Source organism: Schistocerca cancellata, chromosome 4, assembly GCF_023864275.1.
Source record: "Schistocerca cancellata isolate TAMUIC-IGC-003103 chromosome 4, iqSchCanc2.1, whole genome shotgun sequence".
Taxonomy (NCBI): domain Eukaryota; kingdom Metazoa; phylum Arthropoda; class Insecta; order Orthoptera; family Acrididae; genus Schistocerca; species Schistocerca cancellata.
In genome coordinates, this window is record NC_064629.1 from 329255373 (window position 1) to 329280375 (window position 25003).

Here is a 25003-nt window from a genome sequence, read left to right on the forward strand (position 1 = left end):
CGAGATCACGCTGAAGGTGAACCTCGCTCAGGAAGACCTTCAACTACCCAAAACTGACGAAAACGACGAACGTGTGTGCACTCTTGTGAGATCTGACCGACGTTTAACAATAAGGATGATGGGAGACCTGTTAAACGCTTTCACCATACATCAAATTTTGACAGAAATTTTGAACATGCGAAAGGTTTGTCCCAAAATGGTGACGAAAAACCTCAGAAGTGAGCAAAACGACAATCGAAGCAACGTGTTTGTTGATGTTCTTGAGGGGATTGCCAATGACCACGAATGGTTAAGTCGTGTGATCACAGATGATGAATCTTGGATTTTTGAGTACTACCGTGAGACAAAGCGGTAAAGTGAGGAGTGGCACACTCAGGCATCTCCTCGACCGAACACAGCTCGAATGAGCACATCAAAGATCAAACCAATGCTGACTCACTTTTTTGACACTAGGTGTATCGTGCATAAAGAATTTGTTCCTCCAGGACGAACTGTAAACCAAGTGTTTTACAAAGGTATCATTCAAAGGCTAAGGAAAAGAGTGAATCGAGTGAGATTGGATATAGCCGACAAGTGGATGCCGCATCATGACAACGCCCAATGTCACAGGGCCACTTCCATCACGGAATTTTTGACCTCGAAAGGCATTCCTGGTGTTCACCTGATGTCAATCCTTGTGACTTTTTTCTTTCCCTGAAACTGAAAAACTTCTTAAAAGGACGTCATTTTCGGACTCTGGAGAACATTCGAAAGAATGTGACCACAATGTTAAAGGACCTACCAGTTGAACCCTTTCAGCGCTACTACCGAGACTGGGAGTAACGACTCTGTCGGCGTGCAGCTGCCGAACGGAATTACTTTGAAGAGGACAATATTTTTGTTTGAAAAAAAAATACAAACTTCAGTAAATAAAAAATCTGTGGCATTACTTTTCTCCCACATCTCATATCTGGGAGAATATGACCGTATTTCCTGTCAATACGTCACTCCAATTCCGTAATGTGTATGATACCACCCGTCGAAAAACGATCTCTTCAACTGATCAATTATTTTCTAAATCTGTGTTCACTTTCAAACACGAAATCGAATTAAGTTGTGCAAGGGGTGTTCAAGAAGAAACCATCCGGAAGCTACAAAATGAAAACCGCTGAAGGTATAGTAACGTCATTGCCTACTGTAACGTGAAATTCTCCTCTAGAATCACTTTTCCTCAACAGTAGTTGTCGATACCAGTATTATTTTTCAAATTTTGGACAGGTCAATATTATCTCAGCTGCTTTTCTGAATGCTATACACAATAAGCTATACTTCAAGTTAAAATTTATGAAAAGAATTTCCTTTTTTCGATGTTACAATCGATAAGTACTACCTTTGAATGTACAATTAAAATTATTTTCTTAGAAACATTTGAAATTAGGAATTATTTGGCACACTTAAAATATCTATTATTAATTACACAATCTAGTACTGTTTATTACGTTTATTTCTGGATTCATTTATGAAATAATAATTGAAACTAATAGAAATTCATTTGTCCAGAAAAATTGTAAACCTTTTGAAATATTGTTATTACCGCAGAGAGAAGTGGTAGTAAGCATGCCTCTGATGTGATCGAACGTATTTTTATATTTTGGACGAACAACGTAATTTCGGCTCTGTTAATATGCAAATTCAAAAGCATGTATGATATACTAAAATGTGCAAAGTATATTAACGTAACAACAAAAATTCTGCGACAACAAACTTCAAATTTATTTAGATCAGTTCAATCATGAGGACCTAAAATGTGATAATTTCAGCTTCAAGAATCAGACCCCTAAACAAGAAGAACTGGAGCCAACACTACACGAAAAGCTAAGGAAACTAGAAAGTTTCTTATCAAATTTTTCACAAAAGACTTTGCTTATTGTGTACAATAGCCGAAATTAGGAAAGAGGATGGAGATTACACTACGAAAGCAGGTTTGGTCCCTAGAAGAGCGATGAGGACACAAACTTGCCGCTAGAGGGAGCTGGACGCACACCCACGTGACAAAAGAGCGAGCACGCGCCCTCGTAGACCGTCCACTGCACTCAACCGTGCTGAAAACGGCAAAATAGAGGCGTAAAAGAATGAAAAAGGGTTGTAGTGCGTTTTCTGGCAGCGGAAGGAGTTTTGCGAACGGAAATTCGTCAAAAAATGGCGTAAGTGCACGAAGAGTTCCGCAAGGGTTAAGGCGCGGCACAAACGATTCGAGGAACTAAGGATGTCGTTGGCCGATGTCTCACGATATGGAACGCCACACCGCATTACCGACACCATTGTCCAGCGCGTGTGTGCCCTCATTACTGAAGACCGACGAGTTACATTGACAGCAATTGCCCCAGAGGTCGGACAGCATCGTAACTGCAACGGTGATACAGTGCCCGCCGTAAACTTGTGCCATTATTCAATTAATTTCCCTTCGCTACACACCTCCCACTGTAAGGAAACACACTACACACCTTTGTTCTTCTTTTGAAGTCTCCATTTCCCTGTTTCCAGCACTACGGAATTAAGTAGACGGTCGACGCCTGCATGTACCCCCTGTCCCCCCCCCCCCCCCCCTTGTCACCACGTGTGTTTGCGCCCATCTCCCTCTAGCGTCGAGTTTGGTGCCTCAGTGCTCTTGCAGACAGTACACTTTCTTCAGCTGTCATTGACGTAACGATCCCTTTAGTGGTTTTCATTGTACAGCCTCCGCCTTTGTTCTTTTTGAATGCACCTTATTCGTCGACACACAAAATCTACAAGCCAGTATACAGCGCACAGTAGAGGGTACCAAGTAACGAAAATAGCTGTGTATAGTGTGCATGCGAATCTTGAATATTGGCTACTAATTCGCAGCTTCCAACATTTAATTTTGTTATTCTATAATTCGGTCGTTTTCGCTTACTAATTATCGCAGGTTACTCCATAGATGTGATTCTGGATTCTGTCCATACTACCTACTGCAAACACAACTTGTTTGTCTTTGGAGAATAGACTGTGAGGTTTACGGAAAGTGCGATATACGTTTCCTGGTGATCGGGACAATGAGAAGTGTGCCTGCACGCAGGATATGCTGGAGTCCAACGTTGGAACAAGCTCTCTCGCGTGTTCTGGGGTGTGAAGACGACGCGTTCGGGGTTGAATGCCGCTGGACGCTGAGTTCGTTGTATGCTGAGATGGTATCTAGAGTTGCACTCTACCAAACCTACGGTTCGATAGTTTTGGTACAGTACATAAACGATGTCGTAAATGGTAAATTACGGTACCACTAGTAGCATTTTTAGGGAAAGAAACGTAAATGAATATGTAAGAGATAAACTGGAAACAGATGATTTCTCTTTGTTTTTTGTTGATGTTTCTTTGCTTTTTTCTCTGTTTTACACATAACTATAACAGCACATCGTTCAATCTAAGTCAATTTTAATATTTTATATCTTTATAGAATATAAAGTCAGTTTTATAAGTAATAAAAATAAGCTGATCCCGTAACTTCTGCGCTTTTATGTAACCCAAGGAATTACTTCTGATGTAAGTACAGTTTACATGCAGAAACAAAAAAACCTATACACACTGACAGAAAAAGTCGCAACACCAAGGAGGAGTTATGCGACATAAACGAAAGTTGGTAGACATGTTTAAACATCTGAAAGATGATGTCTGTTCCAATTTTGCACCACTCGCGTAAGAGTGTAGCTAGTAGCGCCGCTATAAACATGCAAATCAGGTTTGTGGTAAGTTCTATAGGACCAAACTGTTGAGGTCATCGGTCCCTAGGCTTACAAACTACTTAATCTACCATAAACTAACTTACGCTAAGGACGACACACACACCCATGCCCAAGGGAGGACTCGAACCTCCGAAGGGGGGAGCCGCGCGAACCGTGGCAAGGTGCCTTAGCCCGCACGGTTTGCTTTAAATACACGCTGTATTGGTTGTGAGGGTTAGTTGCCTTTGAGATTGGACGTGGTGATTTGACGGCAGTCAAGAATCCCTATAAGGCGACAAACACGTCATTATCGACGTCTCATTGAGGTTGAACGAGGTCGAGTAATAGGGCTACTAGAAGCAGGATGTTCCTTCTTTGTTGTTGCAGAAAGACTTGGCAGGAATGTAGCCACTGTACATGATTGCTGGCAGCAGTGGTCACGAGAACGTATGGTCACAAGGAAACCGGTCTCCGGGCGGCCACGTGGCGCCACTGAAAGGGAAGACCATCGTGTTCGGTGTATGATGCAGGCGCATCGTACTGCATCTGTTCAAAGAAAACTTGTGTCTCATTTCAAATAAGTACCCCGCTCATACAATTATAGTCGGTGGTGACTTCATTCTACCCTCGATATGCTGGAAAAATTATACGTTAAAGCCGGCGGCAGGCATGAAACATCATCCGAACTTGTACTTAATGCTTTCTCAGAAAATTATTTTGAACAATTAGTTCATGAGCCCACTCGAAGCGTTAATGGTTGCGAAAGCATACTTGACCTTTCAGCAACAAATAATTCTGGACAAATAGTGACTGTTGTGACGAATACAGGGATTAGCGACCACAAGGCTGTTGCTGCTAGGCTCAATACCGTAACATCTACAACCATCAAAAAGAAACGCAAAGTATATCTATTTAAAAAAGCTGATAAAAATGCTCTTAACGCCTTTTTAAGAGACAGTCTTCACTCATTCCGATCTGATCACGTAAGTGTAGAAAAGTTGTGGAATGTTTTCAAAGAGAGAGTGTCAACAGCAATTGAGAGATATATACCACATAAATTATTAAGTTATGGTACGGATCCCTCATGGTACACAAAACGGGTCAGATCGTTGTTGCATAAGCAACGAAAAAAGCATGCCAAATTTAAAAGAACGCAAAATCCCCAAGATTGGCAAAGTTTTACAGAAGTTCGAAATATGGCGCCTACTTCAATAACGAAATTCTGTCTCGAAGTCTGGCAGAAAACCCAAAAAGATTCTGGTCATACATAAAGGACACCAGTGGCAAGACACAATCAGTACCTTCACTGCGCGATAACAACGGTGAAGTCACTGATGACAGTGCCACTAAAGCAGACATATTAAACACGGTTTTCCGAAACTCCTTCACCAAAGAAACACGAAGTAAATATTCCTGAATTTCAATCAAGAGCAAGTGTCAAGATGATAAACATAGAAGTAGATATCCACGGTGTAACAAAGCAGCTTAAATCATTTAAAAAAGGCAAGGCCTCCGGTCCAGATTGTATGTTCCTCTCAGAGTATGCTGATATAATAGGTCCATATTTAGCAATTATATACTATCGCTCGCTCTTAGGAAGTTCCGTACCTAAGGACTGGAAAGTTGCTCAAGTCACACTAATTCCCAAAAAGGGAAATAGGAGTAATCCACTGAATTGCAGGACCATATCACTAACATCGATTTGCAGTAGGGTTTTGGAATATTTACTGTGTTCGAACATTATGAAATATATCGAAGAAAACAATTTATTGACGGGTTTAGAAAACATCGTTCTTGTGAAACACAACTATCTCTTTACACTCATGAAGTAATAAGTGCTATCGACAGGGGATGTCAAATTGATTCCATATTTTTAGATTTCCAGAAGGCTTTCGACACCGTTCCTCACAAGCGTCTTCTAATCAAACTGCGTGCCTACAGAGTATCGCCTCAGTTGTGCGACTGGATTCGTGATTTCCTGTCAGAAAGGTCAGAGTTCGTAGTAATAGACGGAAAGTGATCGAGTAAAACGTAAGTAATATCCGGCGTTCCCCAAGGAAGTGTTACAGGCCCTCTATTGTTCCTAATCTATATTAACGACGTAGGAGACAATCTGAGTATCCGTCTTAGATTGTTTGCAGATGATGCTGTCATTTACCGTCTTGTAAAGTCATCAGATTATCAAAACGATTTGCAAAATGATTTAGATAAGATATCTGTATGGGGCGAAAAGTGGCAATCGACCCTGAATAAAGAAAAGTGCGAAGTTATTCTCATGAGTACTAAAAGAAATCAGCTAAATTTTGATTACGCGATAAGTCACACAAATCTGAGGACTGTAAATTCAATTAAATACTTAGGGATTGCAATTACAAATAACCTAAATTGGAACGATCACATAGATAATATTGTGGGTAGAGCAAACCAAAGACTGCGATTCATTGGCAGAACACTTAGAAGGTGCAACAAGTCTACAAAAGAGACTGCTTACACTATGCTTGTCCGCCCTATTCTGGAGTACTGCTGTGCAGTGTGGGATCCGCATCAGATGGGACTGAGGGATGACATCGAAAAAGTATAAAGAAGGGCAGCGCGTTTTGTATTATCGTGAAATTGGGGAGAGAGTGTCACAGACATGATACGTGAATTGGAGTGGCAATCATTAAAACAAAGTCGGTTTACGTTGCGAGGGGATCTTCTCACGAAATTTCAATCACCAGTTTTCTCCTTCGATTGCGAAAACATTCTGTAGCCACCCACTTACATAGGGAGAAATGATCATCACGATAAAATAAGAGAAATCAGGGCTCGCACGGAAAAATTTAAGTGCTCGTTTTTCCCGCGTGCCCTTCGAGAGGGAAACGGTAGAGAGACAGCATGGAGGTGTTTCATTGAACCCTCTGCCAGGCACTTTATTGTGAATAGCAGAGTAATCACGTAGATGTAGATGTAGATGTAGATCTGCAGCAGTAGTTTTAGCAACAGTTGGCATCTCCGAGCCAGACGTCCTGTAGCGCGCATGCCACTGACTCCAAACCACCGCCATTTGCGGCTTCAGTGGTGTCAAGCGAATCCTCATTGGAGGGCTGAGTGGAAGTCTGATACGTTTTCTAATAAAAGCTGGTTCTGCCCGGTGCCAGTGATGGCCGTGTGTTGCTTAGAGGGAGGTCAGTTAGTGTCGACATGTCGCCTTGGCCTGCTCGATCACCACATCTGTCTCCAGTCGAGCACCTATGGGACATCATCGGACGACAACTCCACCGTCGTCCACATACAGCATTAACGATCCCTGTATTTACTGACTGAGTGCGACATTCGTGGAACTCCATCCCACAAACTGACATCCAGCGTTGCGATTTTTTGCCATCGGTGTAACTATTGTAGTTATTTTGTACTCAATGGAAAGTTCTTCATCATGATCAAAGGCAAGAGTTTCCTGTTATTAGTGATAACGCGAAAAATGTTTATGAATAACAGAAACATGTTTTATATGTGCTAGACGAAGTACTGAAGCGATGTTTGACACATTTTTTGATTTTTTGTTTTTAGTTTTTTTCTAATAAAATGCGTTTTCCACCGCTGCATGATAAAACTGTGTTGATTTTTTATTTTTACTATAACTTCCGTATGTTTCACGTTACAAATAAACAATTTTCGTATTGACCCTGATTTAAACATTGACAGTTTCAGTTTTGCTGTAACTACTATTTTTTTTAAATAGTAGACACGAGGGTAACTTTGTAGAACTAAAATGATACAATTTTTCGTACAGAGCGTCCAGCGAATGAAACTCTAATTTCAAAATTAAATATCTCGAAAATTAAGATTGATAACGAGTGCCATAAAAGATACGTTTATTGTGAAAGCAGTAAGAATTATATACGTAATTTATATAGAATTTTCTAAATAGCTCGAAAAGTTGCTAACAAACTGCTCGGTACGCTGTGCAGCTCGTACAGTACGAGCGTGCATAGTCTAACTCGTCCTCTGCAAGTAGTCTTTGCAGTCACATCGCAATATTTTCGAAATTTCTACCCCTGGCAGTACCGAGGCGGCGCAAACGGACAATGAAATTTGTCATCACATCCTGTAGTTTCTCAATGGAAATGGATTTAGATGCCCTAAGATTGCCGATTCAAGCTCGTCCATCATGGCGGGATGGTTCTAGTAGACTGTATCTTTCAATGAGCCCCACCAAAAGTAGTCGCAGTGATAGGGCGAATATGGAGGCCAATCCATGCCTGCACCAGCAAGTTTGCAATAATCCATTGCACTGACTCTGTTCCCGAAGAGTTCATCAAGAATGAACTGAAGGGGAAACGATGGATTCTAGAGTAGCCCCCTTGTTCTTCATTAGGCTCCCAAAACTTATTAAAGCTCCAGCCTAACGAGTTGATGAGGCATGTTTCAATGTTGCAGCCGAATTTCTGGACTTTTCTTTCTGCTTCGATTCCGACAGAGCATGGGGTACACGACTGAATTTGAATGCTTTGATTATTTTCTTACTGAGGTGGAACAGCTCCTGGAGTACAGGCACACCTATGATGTCTTTGATGAGGAGATTGATGCTATTAGCAGCACATCCTACATATGTTATATGCATGTACTTTTCTTGCAATATTCCCCAGGCAGCCTGTGTATTTCTTGCCTTGTCGATGATCATCGCTATGAACTTTATCTTGTGCCTTTGTGAGTGCAGTAGGTTACGAGCCTTGGTAGAGAATCTTCTTGTAATCAATTTATCTGAATGGTAGTACTGTCAACTTAGTCACTCTTACTGTCAAGGAAACTTTCTAAAGTCTTTTCAACTTGTACTGAACTTTATTTATTTTCGGTTATTACATATCAAAAATTTGTACACCGGTAGCACATGAGCTACTAAGACTTTTTTGCTTTTTGAAGTGAATTATGTGTACTTACATTTATGTGCTCTGTCTCATTCCGACTTCCTGGTCACTTAAGCTCTCTTTATACGTCTTATCGTGCCTTGTACCTTGCAGCCAATATACGATCGTCCGATGCGAAGCGTAACATTTAATTTGAGCAATTGGTAACATTTTAGAAGTTTCTAACTTCATTTCACATCAACGATAGCATCCTTTAGTACAAATATCATTTACCTCATTCTTTGCATGGTTTTTCAGCCAAAAACTATGTTTTTGTGTTTACGCATATGACAGAGTAGCAGCACCTCGGCAAGTGCATATGTTCGATGCATTATATTTGAGTGTTATTATAACATTCTGGCGCTCACCTCCTCATCTGCTCTGCAGCTGGCTACATGACACTTTTATAGTATTTGTAGACTTAGAGAAAAATTTGTACAGTGCTGACTGGAATATTCTCTTTGAAGTTCTGAAGATAGCAACGGTAAATTACAGGGAGTGAAAGGCTATTTACAACTTGTACAGGAACCAGACGGTAGTTGCAAGAGTCAAAAAATGTGGGTGAATTCCTAAGGGACCAAACTGCTGAGGTCGTCGGTCTCTACACTAACACGCTACTTAAACTGATTTAAACTAACTTATGCTAAGAACAACGCACATACCCATGCCCGAGGGAGGACTGGAATCTCCGGCGGGAGGGGCCAACCAATCAGTGACATGGTTCCTGGAACCGAGCGGTTACTCCGCGTGGCTTCTAAGAGTCGAGGGGTACGAAAATGATGCATTGGTTGAGAAGGGAGTGAGATAGGGTAGCCTATCTCAAATATTATTCAATTTGCACACTAAGCAAGCTGTAAAAGAAACCAAAGAAAAATTTTGAATACGAATTAGGGTTCACGGAGAAGAACTAAAAACTCCGAGGTTTACCAATGACACTGTATTTCTGTCAGAGACAGAAAAGGACTTGGAAGAGCAGTTGGAAGGAATGGACAGTTTCTTGAAAGGAGGATATAAGATGAACACCAACAAAAGGAAAACGAGGATAATGGAATGTAGTCGGATTAGATCAGATGATGCTGACGGAATCAGATCAGGAATCGAGACACGCAAAGTAGTAGATGCATTTTGAATATGGGCAGCAAAATAACTGACAATGGCCGAAGTATGGATGATGTAAAATATAAACTGGCAATGGCAAGAAAAACATTTCGGAAGAAGAAAATTTCTAAACATCGAATATAGATTTAAATTTTAGGAAGTCTTTTCTGAAAGTGTTAGTATGGAATTTAACCATGTATGAAAGTGAAAAATGTACGGTTAAGAGTTTATACAAGAAGAGAATATGAGAATTTGAAATTTGGTGCTACAGAAGAATGCTGAAGATTAGATTGGTCGATAACGTGACTTGTAAGGAGATAGTGAACGGATGTGGGAAGAAAAGAAATTTCGTGGCACAACCTGACCAGAAGAAGGGATCGGTTGATAGAACACATTCTGACAAATCAAGGGATCACCAATTTAGTAGTGGATGGAAGTGTAGAGATAGACCAAGAGATGAATTCAGTAACTAGATTCAGAAGGATGTAAGTTGCGGTAGTTGTTCGGAGATGAAGAACCTTGCACGGGATAGGACAGCATGGAAAGCTCTGTCAAACCATTCTTCGAGCTGAAGACGACAACAACAAAACCATATAATTATGTTTTCTATAATATATATTATGATTTCAGGTTAATTATGGTTTCAAGTGTATGGTGTGACTATGTCAATTTTGATTGTGAGCTGTGAACTGATTGCTGAATGCAACATGGAATGTGCAACATATGAAGGCTAAGTGGTAGTGTTGAGGAAATTTTACCAGCAAGACGGCTTAATGGACGAACTGGAATAATTGGATATCAGGGGGAGACTGCTAAGCTGTATTCCTAGTGCCGACTTACGTTAAGGTGTCAGTAATACATAGAAATTAACGTAAAGAGAGGGTGAAATGCTAATCTTGGTACAACTGAACAAGTAATATTTCTTCATTTATGCATGTTGAGCTGTATATTGTTTTGTTCTAAATGTGTCATGTTTGTGAATAAACCCCTTTGCTCCACAGGCACTGTGAAGGATGAAATAGGGCGATAAGTTGTATACATAAAAGTGCCGTTCACATTTTTCAGATTTAGAACCGGACTATAGGGGCTGGCAGACTGTTATAATGCAATGTTTTGTACCGACCAATTTTTCACTTCCAAGGAAAGCTGTTTCAATGTGGATGGTGTTTCAATACAATGTATATGTGCTTCTGTTTTTGATGTGTCTCATTTTATTGCAACTTTTGTGTTCCTACACGTTAAAACATTCACGTCGTGTGCAAAAAAACATCCATTCTGAGGAATAAATAGAATGCAGATTTGTGATCCACACACAGACCCGCCAGGTTAGCCGAGAGCGCGCCGGCACGGTAACTCAGCGTGTTCGGTCAGAGGGTTAGTACCCGTCTGTAATAAAAAAAACTGAATTAATCGATCAACAACGAACTGAAACGGGTGTCTTGAGACGTCCGCCACGAGCAGCCACAACGAACGAAAACGAACAAAATGACACTAAAAAAAAAGAGCTCTAATGCGGTGTTTCTTGGACTCAGGAAGGTGTGCAGGCCGCGGGTCGAATCCGCCTGGCGGATTAACGACAGGAGGCAGTGAGCTGGCCGGCCTGGATTTTTTTTTTTTTTGCTGTTTTCCACGTCCCACTACGTGAATTCCGGACTGGCCCCCACGTCCTACCTCAGTTACACGACTCTTAGACATTTGAAACACATTCGCACTATTTCATGGTTTACACTAGACGCAGACAGCTGGGGCGGCGGCAGGAAGGACATCCGGCCACCCATTCAAACTAACCATACCAAATACGGTTGTAACCATGCCGACCCTTCGGAAACTGCGGGATAAAGTCACAAGCAAAAGAAGAAGAAGTCGTGATATAGGCACACTGTTGTGCTGTCAGCGCTATTGCATGATGTTTGTTACCAGTCTGCATAAATATCATGGTATGATATGAGATCACAAGTATCCGGACACCCCCAAAAACATACGTTTTTCATATTAGGTGCATTGTGTTGCCGCCTACTGCCAGGTACTACATATCAGAGACTGCAGTAGTTATTAAACATCGTGAGAGCGTAGAATGGGGCGCTCCGCGTAACACACGGACATCGAACGTGGACAGGTGATTGGGTGTCACTTGTGTCACACGTCTGTACGTGAGATTTCCAACCTCCTAATCATCCCTAGGTCCACTGTTTCCTACGTGATAGTGAAGTGGAAACGTGAAGGGGCACATACAGCACAAAAGCTAAAGGCTGACTTCGTCTGTTGCCTGACAGAGACCGCCGACAGTTGAAGAGGATCGTAATGTATAATAGGCAGACATCTACCCAGACCATCACAAAGGAATTCAAAAGTACATCATGATCCACTGCAAGCACTATGAAAGTTAGGCGGGAGGTGAGAAAACTTGCATTTCACGGTCGAGCGGCTGCTCGTAAACCACACATCACGCCGTTAAATGCCAAACGACGCCTCGCTCGGTGTAAGGGGTGTAAACATTGGACGATTGAACAGCGAAAAAACATTGTGTGGAGTGGCGAATCACGGTACACAATGTGGCGATCCGATGGCGGGGTGTGGGTATGGCGAGTACCCGGTGAACGTAATCTGCCAGCGTGTGTAGTGCCAACAGTAAAATTCGGAGGCGGTGGTGTTATGTTGTGGTCGTGTTTTTTATGGATGGGGCTTGCACCCTTTGTGGTTTTGCGTGGCACGATCACAGCACGGGCCTACACTGATATTTTAAGCACCTTCTTGTTTCCCACTGTTGAAGAGAAATTCGGGGATGGCGATTGTATCTTTCAAGACGATCGTGCACCTGTTCATAATGCACAGCTTGTGGCGGAGTGGTTACACGACAATAATATCACTGTAACGGACTGGCTTTCACAGAGTCCTGACCTGAATCGTGCAGAGCACCTTTGGGATGTTTTGAAACGCCGACTTTGTGCCAGGCCTCACCGACCGACATCGATACCTGTCCTCAGTGGAGCACTCCGTGAATAATGGACTACCATTCCCTAAGAAACTTTCCAGCACCTGACTGAACATATGCCTGCGAGAGTGGAATCTGTCATCAAGGCTAAGGGTGGGCCAACACCATATTGAATTTCAGCATTACCGATGGAGGCCACCATGAACCTGTAAGTCATTTTCAGCCAGGTGTTCGGATACTTTTGATCACATAGTGTAAAAGGTAATGTATTAACATGTGCGAGGAATAGTGATCTTGAAATGTAACTAATTATTATTAGTTATTTTTATATGCACAGAACAGACGTTAGAGCTCTTGCCAGTTCCATATTTGATATTTTATTCCTTTGTTGGTGAAATTCGTTAATTTCGTCAACATAACAACGGTAATAATCTTTAACAGCCCAGTGTATTTGCCCTCTGAAAAATTTTTTTCAGTCATATTAAAAAACGAGTTAAGAAATGTTTTCCATCTTCTAGAAAGGAAATGAAAAGTTGTACAGTAATGAATCCCCAAGCACCTAATCTGAAAGTGTAGCTGAAGATACACAAACAACGGACTCCTTTTAGACCTCCTGTAAATTACATAAACATTCAACTACACTTATTAAAAAAACAAAATGAATTGCTTAACGAGTACTATAAATATCTATAAATGTAGGGTAAGAGGAGTAAAGTGGCCACTCTAAGGGAAATTGAATTTTCATCAGTCCATTGTTACTGATAGTGGCTTGCTGCTAGACTATTTGAATTTACATACTGTAGAGTATCACGCCAAACTGCTAAAGCGAAAAAGAAAATAACATATAAGAACGATATACCTTTTTCTAAATTTGTACACCCTGGCACTTTTCTCTCAATAAGGGGGTAAAGCACCCAGTACCTCGCCATTTTTTTAGGTGGGTTATTAGTGCACAGTACACTTTTATGTTGTAAAAACTACATTTTAGGTGCCTAAAATAGGCTGCCTCAGTACTTCGTTTAGACTTTATAAAACCTAAAACAGGCCCTAAAATTATTATGCATAAAAAATAAACATAATGTAAAATACACACTGATTGATATATGAGCATATTACTACTCACCAAAAACAAGGAAAATGAAAATATATGTAGCTGCACAACACAGCAAACATTGTCGTTGTTGTTGTTGTTGCTGTTGGTCTTCAGACCAGAGACTGATTTGATGCAGTTCTCCATGCTACTCTATCCTGTGTAAGCTTCTTCATCTCCCAGTACCTACTGCAACCTACATCCTTCTGAGTCTGCTTAGTGTATTCATCCCTTGGTCTCCCTCTACTATTTTTACGCTCCACGCTGCCCTCCTATGCTAAATTGATGCCTCAGAACATGTACTACCAACCGATGCCTTCTTCTAGTCAAGTTGTGCCACAAATTTATCTTCTCCCCAATTCTATTCAGTACCTCCTCATTAGTTATGTGATCTACCCATCTAATCTTCATCATTCTTCTATAGCACCACATTTCGAAAGCTTCTATACTCTTCTTCTCTAAACTATTTATCTTCGACGTTTCACTTCCATACATGGCTACACTCCATACAAATACTTTGGGAAAAGACTTCCTGACACGTTAATCTATACTCGATGTTAACAAATTTCTCTTCTTCAGAAACGCTTTCTTCACATTGCCAGTCTACAACTTATATCCTCTCTACTTCGACCATCACCACTTATTTTGCTCTCCAAATAGCAAAACTCATCTACTACTTCAAGTGTCTCATTTCCTATTCGAGTTCCGTTAGCATCACATTCCATTATGCTCGTTTTGCATTTGTTGATGTTCATCTTATATCCTCCTTTCACGACACTGTCCATTCCGTTCAACTGCTCTTTCAGGTCCTTTGCTGTCTCTGACAGATTTACAATGTCGTCGGCAAACCTCAATGTTTTCATTTCTTCTCAATGGATTTTAATTCCTACTCCGAATTTTTCTTTTCTTTCCTTTACTGCTTGCTCAGTATACAAATTGAATAACGTCGGAGATAGGCTGAAACGTCCCCTTAGAAAAATTATACATGACTGTGCTTAAACTGATACACAATATTTTTTTTAGCGCAACGCAATCTGACTTTCAAAAATCCCTACAAAAGAATGGCCCTGACTAACATTAACCTATACCTTTCGCAAATCACTTACCTCACCAAAAATCTTCGTTACTCGAACTACTGCAATACAGCGAGCGCCACTACTTCCAGCTAAATAAAGGATTCAAACTACTGAAGGCACTAACTACTGACAGGCATAGTTAGCAAATGAAAGATTTTGATAGACAACGAACAATGTACTTACCTTAATAGTGTTCAAAAGTCATAATATATATAGCAGTTCATGACATCCAGTCTTACAAATTTCAAAACTCCGCCATTTCTCTCCTCACATCCACCACTGCTGGCGGCTCGCCTCCAACTGCGCAACGCTACGCGCTGTTAGCATCCAGCTGCCCAACACTACAATGGCGAGAATTACAACAATGCCAACCAGCCACTGACTGCACACAGCACAGGCAGTGATTTTTATCAAAGCGCTACGTGGCGTTACCAATATAAAAAACCTAAACAGCCAACTTACATAGCCTCCATGCTCCCCACAAAAAATTTTACAAATTGTTTTGGGCAGTGGCCAATACAGATTTGAAAAAAATTTTTATAATTACAATAACAAAGAAATGAAATGCACACACTTATAGAGACAATGTTGGTCAAAAGCTAAAATTTTCTCACAGTCCATAAAGACAGTCCTGATCGTTCATCACAGTAAAATTGCAGTGTTTTTCTCAAAGTCTGAGCAGTAAAAGAAAATGCACACGGAAGTAGTGGATTTCCATGCAGTCTTGAAGAAGTAGTGTTGTCCTTCCAACGGAAAGACAGTGCTGACTCTTGACATGCAGACAGGTAATGGTCCACCACAGAGCAAACCCACAGCAGAGTCATTCGAAGTTTTGAAGAATATTGGTAGGTAGGTCATCACAGAGCTGACCCACTGTAGTCCTGGTAGAGAGTATGGTATTGGTGGGCCACCAGAGGTGCAGACCCACTGCAGTCTTTGTAGAAATAATGGTATTGGTGGGCCATCAAAGATGCAGACCCACTGTAGTCCTTGTAGAGACGGCCAGCAGCCATCTGTTGCGACTGTGCAGGTGCACAATCAACATCGAAGAGTCTTGCGGAGAATATAGCAAGTCCATGAACCACCACTTGTGCACTCACAAAAATTTTTTTCGAAATGTCCTTAGAACCAGCAATGCTGTTAACTAGTCCCTTGCTGAATTATTAACACACGTGCAAACACTATCAGTCCCTACTTCTCACATATTGTCCATATACTATGACCAACAGAAACGTGTGCAGTGAAATGTAACTTACAAATTACTTAATTCGATGAACTGGTGTCAATTACAATTTTATAACATAAAAATACTATAACAAAGGTACAAAATACATCATTAAAGAACATAACAATACAGATAACATTTGTAGTAAAACCGGCTTTACAAAAGAATAGAACTAACAAATACATCAGTGTTACACAGTGTTACAGGAATTATGACATAAGTAAATACATAAGAGGTCAGAATAACTTTTGAAACATCAACTTTACACATGAGCATTAAAACAAAACAGAATAAATAATGTCTAAGCATATTTACAAGGTAAATAACATATTATCAGAAAAATTCTACAACATAAATCTTATTAGCTAGACACATACAGACAGGAAAAAAACAAATACACAAGGGAACACAAACACATAGAGGGTTAACACAAAACGAAAGGACAGGGTTTGTTTTACTGGAGTAATTTGCATGGAGATTTCCCTTTGTTCATCATTATTCCCAAAGAGTCATATCTAAGCCTGCTTTCTGTATTCTGTTCACATCCTCTTTCAAAAATTGTTTTTCTCCACTGTACACTACTTTTTTGGCCAAACCATTTTCTTATAGCTTCTCAATGCATTTCTTTCCATTCATCACAACTCGTTCTCTTATATAGCCTACCCCATCTTAAGCTAACTTAAATCAACTGAGCTCAGATGCTAAACTAAGGGACGAGGCAATGCAGCAGCACAAAACAATTAACACAAACAACAATGACAAAATATGGAAATTGGCAAAGCAAGCTAAGTAAATATAATTACCAAGCAATGCAACATTACAACTAATATGAGCCAATGTGCAGCAACAAGAAAAATAAGTCAGTAGTAAAACTACACTCCTGGAAATGGAAAAAAGAACACTTTGACACCGGTGTGTCAGACCCACCATACTTGCTCCGGACACTGCGAGAGGGCTGTACAAGCAATGATCACACGCACGGCACAGCGGACACACCAGGAACCGCGGTGTTGGCCGTCGAATGGCGCTAGCTGCGCAGCATTTGTGCACCGCCGCCGTCAGTGTCAGCCAGTTTGCCGTGGCATACGGAGCTCCATCGCAGTCTTTAACACTGGTAGCATGCCGCGACAGCGTGGACGTGAACCGTATGTGCAGTTGACGGACTTTGAGCGAGGGCGTATAGTGGGCATGCGGGAGGCCGGGTGGACATACCGCCCAATTGCTCAACACGTGGGGCGTGAGGTCTCCACAGTACATCGATGTTGTCGCCAGTGGTCGGCGGAAGGTGCACGTGCCCGTCGACCTGGGACCGGACCGCAGCGACGCACGGATGCACGCCAAGACCGTAGGATCCTACGCAGTGCCGTAGGGGACCGCACCGCCACTTCCCAGCAAATTAGGGACACTGTTGCTCCTAGGGTATCGGCGAGGACCATTCGCAACCGTCTCCATGAAGCTGGGCTATGGTCCCGCACACCGTTAGGCCGTCTTCCGCTCACGCCCCAACATCGTGCAGCCCGCCTCCAGTGGTGTCGCGACAGGCGTGAATGGAGGGACGAATGGAGACGTGTCGTCTTCAGCGATGAGAGTCGCTTCTGCCTTGGTGCCAATGATGGTCGTATGCGTGTTTGGCGCCGTGCAGGTGAGCGCCACAATCAGGACTGCATACGACCGAGGCACACAGGGCCAACACCCGGCATCATGGTGTGGGGAGCGATCTCCTACACTGGCCGTACACCACTGGTGATCGTCGAGGGGACACTGAATAGTGCACGGTATATCCAAACCGTCATTGAACCCATCGTTCTACCATTCCTAGACCGGCAAGGGAACTTGCTGTTCCAACAGGACAATGCACGTCCGCATGTATCCCGTGCCACCCAACGTGCTCTAGAAGGTGTAAGTCAACTACCCTGGCCAGCAAGATCTCCGGATCTGTCCCCCATTGAGCATGTTTGGGACTGGATGAAGCGTCGTCTCACGCGGTCTGCACGTCCAGCACGAATGCTGGTCCAACTGAGGCGCCAGGTGGAAATGGCATGGCAAGCCGTTCCACAGGACTACATCCAGCATCTCTACGATCGTCTCCATGGGAGAATAGCAGCCTGCATTGCTGCGAAAGGTGGATATACACTGTACTAGTGCCGACATTGTGCATGCTCTGTTGCCTGTGTCTATGTGCCTGTGGTTCTGTCAGTGTGATCATGTGATGTATCTGACCCCAGGAATGTGTCAATAAAGTTTCCCCTTCCTGGGACAATGAATTCACGGTGTTCTTATTTCAATTTCCAGGAGTGTAGCTTAACAGAGTAATACAAAGTGAAATTTAGTAGCACTATGCATGGCAAACAGCAACAGCAAATGCAATAACTTATATCTAAACATGACAAAGCTCAAGCAGAAAAAATATTACACTAAAGATGGCCATGTCTAATACCTATGTCACGTCTTAACACTAGAGTGATGCATCACAATTTATTCAAACAAAGAAATTACCAAGTACTTGAAAAGAAAATTCTATATGCAATTCCTGTGAAGGGAAATGTCTTTTTGTGCTCCTTTGTTTTTTTTTAAGTACATCATAAAGTTATTCTTTACTGGGTCTGTAGACATAAAATATTTATATTAGTAAATCTATAAAATTTTATTTTAACCAATTTTGCAGGGTAGCTAGAAACTAGATATTAAACAAATTGAGCAATCTCTCAACTAGAAAGACAATAGATGTAAAAATGTTTCTCATCATTTCATTAGGCATTTTAGTAAATATCATAAATTAAGAGCTCCAAAGTGTAATCATATGTTTTCAAGTTTCAGCGTGTCGTATTTGCGATGCTTTCTACAAAGAAATGTCAATAGCGAGGATAATGGCCTCTTTTTTTTTCACCCATGCCTCTGAAAGGCACACACTAATGGCTTTTTTCCAGGTGACTGTCACGCAGCTGGGTGCCCATGACGCATTACGTGAAGGTGGTCACTTAACTTTCTCACCGAAATATTTATGACACCAGTTTGCACTACAGTGACAGTCTCATATAAAAAATTTCACAGGTCGTGAATTTGCCTTACAAATGTGTAGAAACAAAATCCTACAAATATAACAGTGTCCAAAAAATTTTCGATGGCGTTGTGATACATTTATGCATATACATACATTTCATAATTCTGAAAGTGCGATTCTTGGTTCCCAACATCCTTTTCCACAAATCAGAGTCCCAAACCACTACTCATTATTCCTTACCTTATTATACATATACATATTCATCGACACTTCTTCAATATTTCATCATAATAAATACGTAGCATAATCAAATTCCTCATATAGCATCAGCTTATTGATCGTAAACATACCGCAACAGCATAATACACATCGTCATCATAACATCGTAAAACCTCAGCCAAATCTCAAAATCGTCGTAGCTTCCTCCAATAATTTCAAAACCTAAAAAAAATTTTCTGCTCATTTCAGTAGTGTCATCTACCTCAAACGTACTTTAAAAATCATGATCCCATACCAAATACATCATTCAAAGCTCTCATAGTATCACAATGGTTCCGAAAAAATATGAACAGTTCACAAAGTACAGACAAAATACAATTTCATAAGTGTGAAGTTACCCAACTGTGTAATTGCGTAAACATGTGTCACTGATGTAGTAAAATAAATGTTTGTCTCTCTCAGTTAAATGATCAGATAGCTGTGTAATTTATGTGTTAGAGAAATATGGTACTGATGTGTAATGTTGTATAAGCAAATACCATATTAGCTAGGGCTCCTTGTGCTTGCCAAACACATGGTACACAAAGTAAGCATGTACGCCCCTGAGGATTAATGTAATTATACCCTGAGGTGTTACAGATTACAGCAATGGAATGAAATGTATCATGGAAAACTTTCTTTGTAATTCAAAAATCTTGAAAAATAAATGGCTTAAGTACAAAATTAATCTCTCAAATGCGTGTCCTGTAGCGCTAAATGTGCGTCTTGATGTAAGGTAATTCTGTGGAAGTGTCGTAGTTATCGTCCTCTGTAAGCAAAGTTCTGCTGAAGTCAATGTACTTACCTCATCATAAACGAAAGTGAAATGCTTTGCGTATAGACATCGTAGTTATTACGTACCTTAACGTGATCAAGAAAGTACTATAACGTAAGGTATTGTTGTGCTACGGAAAAAGCTATCTCATTGTAGCTATACCACAAAAGTTACTACTAAAACATCTTTTACTTTCCAGAATAATACAGAAAAACTGTGCAGATATATAACAGATACACCGCAAAAGCAACAATGTAAATTGTGTCACATATTAGTAGTGTCGCGATATAATCGTGTAACTGTCAAATAAACTAACCACTGTGTCATCTGGTATCTCTCAGAAAGTACTTTAAATCTAGAATGTATTTTCAAGTAAACCAAAATGTTGCATTAAAATCTCATTAGCAGTACCGGTACATGTTCTAAGTATGTCAGCCTTATAGTCGTTACGTAATCGTGCAACTAACAAGCAGGAATGTACACACACAATAACATTGTGTCGTCTGTTCACTATAACAATGCACTCGTAAATACTGTCTAAATATGTTCCCTAGGTTCTAGACTGGATAGTGAACTTCAAAACATTGTTGCATGTTAACAGTTTCTAAGTCTGACAAAGCATACTAGTAACGTGAAGTGAAAAATTTTATGGCAAAGACTAAGTTACAAAGCAGATTATCTTTCAATAAACAGTTTTACATGTGAAATGTGGTGCAATCCTTTACTCTTCCTAGTACGCAGAGTTTCAACTTCAACGCAATTATCATGTGGTATACGTCGGATTCTGTAAGGTCCATTGTAAACTAGAAAGAATTTGTGACTCAAGTGTTTCTTCTTATGTGACAATGAATGAGCTTTAATGAGAAGTTTCTGACCAATATATAATTTCTTTGCATTTGCTTTATCGTGTAGCTTTCTCCTTTTGTCTGCTGCAGATTTTATATTTTTAATAGCTAAATCAATTATGTCTTTGTGTCGAAGTTTACGTGTATTCGGAAAAAGTACAAGCTGTCGGATTCTGTTCGGTGGTTCTTCATTCTTTAGTACAAGAATAGGTGGTAAAGCAGTGGAGTCATGAGGCATTTCATTCAGCACGTTTTGAAATAAGTGTAAATATCTGTCCCAATGCTGATACTTTCTGTGACAATAAAGTCTGCAAAGCTTATTGATTTCTTTCATAATCCGCTCAGACGGGTTACAATGTGCTGAGTACAATGAAATAAAAACAGGTTTGATTTTATGGTTCCGAAGCATGCGTGACCAAACAGCAGATCTGAATTGCGGTCCGTTATCTAAATTGACTTTACTAACGTGTCCAGCTTCACGTAAGACATTTTTAACAAAGGCGTTGGATACAGACCGTCCAGTGGCTTTACGTAACGGAGTGAAAGAAACAAATTTGGAAGGAAGTTCAACAGCGACTAGAACGTACGAAAATCCATTCGATGTTCTGACAAGGGGTCCCAAGAGATCAACAGCAGCAAATTCTTTTAATTTAGAAGGAATGATAGGAAACAACGGAGCACGATGTGAGATAGTAGATGGTTTCGGCTTTTGACAAAGTTTACAAATAGACAAGATTCTTCGAATTCTCTTTTCCATATTGTTAAAATAACAAGTCGTCCGAAGAATATGATAACATTTTCGTGGGCCAAAATGTGCATAGCTGAAATGAATGTACCAAATGAGCTCATTAACAAAATCTTCAGGAATGCAAAGTACCCATAGCTTGTCATCAACAGTGCAGCGTTTGAACAGTATGTTGTTTCTAACCAGATAATAATGCCGAATCTGTGTGTGTGTCTTTTCATGCCATTTGCTTTTGATGTCTTTCCAAATCGGATCTTTATCTTGTTCATGAGCAATGTCCTTTAAAGATGTGGTGATGAAGTTTTCAAAGGCGACTTTCTGAATGTAAAGAATACTGAAATTTTTCTCGAGGTTGCCTTCTGTGTTACTTTTCTCAAGCTCAGCCGGTGCGCGTGACAGTGCGTCCGCAATAACGTTCTCCTTGCCGAGAATGTAGACTGTTGTGAAGTGGAATTCTTGCAGAAACAATTCCCAACGTTTTAACATATCATGATTTAATTTTGAAGACATAAGAAATTGTAATGCACGATGATCACTGTATACTTTTACGTGCTTACCAGAAAGAAAGAAACGGAATTTGTTAAATGCCCAAACGATAGCTAAAGCTTCTAATTCAGTAACGGAATAATTTTTTTCAGATTCTGTTAGCACTCGGCTAGCAAAAGCAATGGTTTTCTGAACAGTAGTGTCATTTTCTGTGGCTTCTTGAAATAAATGGGCACCAAGACCGGCTTTAGAAGAATCCGTGCTAAGGCAGAACTCTTGTGATAGATCTGGATGAGCTAGTATTGGCGCGTTAAGTAGCGATTCTTTCAAAGAATTGAATTACAACTGTGCTTGTTCGTCCCAGTTCCAAATAGTATTTTTTCCAGTGAGAGAACAAAGTTTTGGTGTAACTAGAATTTGCATATTCAGAAAACGACGGTGAAAATTTACGAGACCTAGAAAACTGCGGACTTGTTTTTTTGTGGATGGAACTGGAATTGCTCTGATTGCTTCTAACTTTTCAGGATCCGGCTGAATGCCTTCAGAAGAAATAATATGTCCCAAAAACTTCACCTTTGTCCTACCGAATTCAGACTTTTCCAAGTTAACTGTAATTCCAGATTCTGCAAAAATACGTAACAAACTGTTGAGGATGCGATTATGTTGTTCCCATGAGGCTTCTACTATTAGAATATCATTCACATATAAGGTGATGTGACGTTTTAAGAAATCAGATAATATGGAATTTAACCCGCGAATGAACGCTGCCGAAGAAATGTTCAAACCAAAAGGAAGTTTCCGAAATTGATAAAAAAAACGCCGAAACAAAGGAAAGCTGTGTATTTTCTACATTCTGGATGAAGTTCGATCTGATAAAAGCTGGATCTGAGATCAATAGAAGACAACACTTTTACACCAATAAAATTTTGAAGAAGTTCTTCCAACGTTTGCGGCCTGTCTGTTTCAGGAATGATGATAATATTGATTTGTCTCGAATCTAAGACAAGCCTGATCGATCCATTTTTCTTCTCAACAACATGTAATGGATTGTTGTATGAGCTTACTGCAGGCTCAATAATGCCCTCGTCAAGCATAGATTGTATTTCTGTTCTAACACGGTCCCTATAATGTGCCGGAATTACGTATGGTCTAACACAAAATTTAGTATGCTCACGAACCCGAAATTGGTATTGAAATCCCTTGATTGTTCCTGTTTTGTGAGTAAAAACTGTGGAATGTGCTTGTAAAATCTCAAAAAGGTCCTGCCTATCAGTGTCATTACAATTCTCAATTGTTTGAATTTTATTCTTAATTAACTCATTAGTATCAAATGCGCCGTCGATATCATTCCTGTCAGTACTTGCAGAGTGATTGTTAGTGTCAAGTTCCGTCGAAAATTCCGAACTGTTGTCTAACAGGAGGTAAAGCCGATTAATTTCTTCGTCATGGTTTGAGAACCAATCTATAAATTTGAAAGCTATTGACTTACCTTCCTTCTCTAAACTTATTTCAGCATCGTGAAAGTTTAAGATTGCTTTGTATTCATTCAAAAAGTCTACTCCCAATATAATTTCCGTCGACAATAATGGAACAATAAGAAAGTTCATAGAGAAGCTGTGGCTTTGGCAAAAGAATTCTAAGTTGGTTTGTTGGCATACATCTACACTTTTTCCAAAGATCGCACCTTGTAATTTAATCTTACATAACGGAAGTGTAGGGCAATCGTGCGATTTGTTGCATTTGCTAAAGCTGTTTCACTAATTACTGAAATGGGACTGCCAGAGTCAAGTACTGCCGTAAATTTTACGTCATTTACTGTAATGTGAATCACAGGATATGCAATGTTGTTATGTTTTACGTCGTGTTCCTGGAGTAAGATGTCCCTAATGTCTTCCATTTTTACGTAATTACTAGCTACAGCAGCTGCGTCGTCAGTTTCATAAGTACGTTTTGTGGCTGCCAGAGGTGTGAGTCATTGCCTATTGTCTCTTTGTTGGCGCGCGTCGTTATTGGGATTTGGAGACCTAACTTCTACAAATTCACCTTGTTGAGAGGGCCCAGTCCTGTTTAAATCCCGCCAGTTCTGATGCAATTCAGGTCTGTCGTTACGATCATATCGTCTGTCGTCATGACAGTAGAGTCTATAGTTTCTTTCTTGTCGGTCACGTGGTGGAGAATTTCTCCCTGAATCGTAACTGCGTGCTGGACCATTGCGTCTAAAGTTATTCTGTCTCCCTTGATAATAATTATTTTGGTTCCCATATTGTCTGTTTCTCTGATTGTCTCTGTGATAGTCACTACCGCAGAGAGGTGATCTTTCCCTGTAATTATAACTACTCTGCCAACGGTTGTCATACAGGTGGTGTCTGTTTTGGTCACGATGTGTGTTGTGAGAATAGCCTTGTCGTGTCCAGTTATTATTTCTTTCATCGCGGAATTGCGACGGATGTGACCTGTAATTGTTGTGCTCCTGTTTTCGCGTTCCGCGACTGTCAGTGTCAATTTCTAATTCTTGTAAGAGTCCCTGAAAAGCTTCGATGTCGTCTTTGCAACGTCCTGCCAAAATAATATGTCGTAAATGTTCAGGTAATTTGATTAAGCAAATGCGGATGAGTTCTGAGAGTCTGTATGGGTTTGACAGGTACTGATTCTTGTGCAACATGTCTTCAAAATATTTCACAAGGCTGGGGAATTCAGATTGTTCGAAATGTTTCATCATTATGATGCTATGTTTCACTCGGTCTTGTCTAGCTTGAGACCAATATGCTGAGAGGAAGGCATGATAAAATACTCCTTCACTGTGACAATCGTGAATGACTGATCGCATTCTTACAGCTGGTTCCTTCTCTAAGAAGCCACACATAAATTCT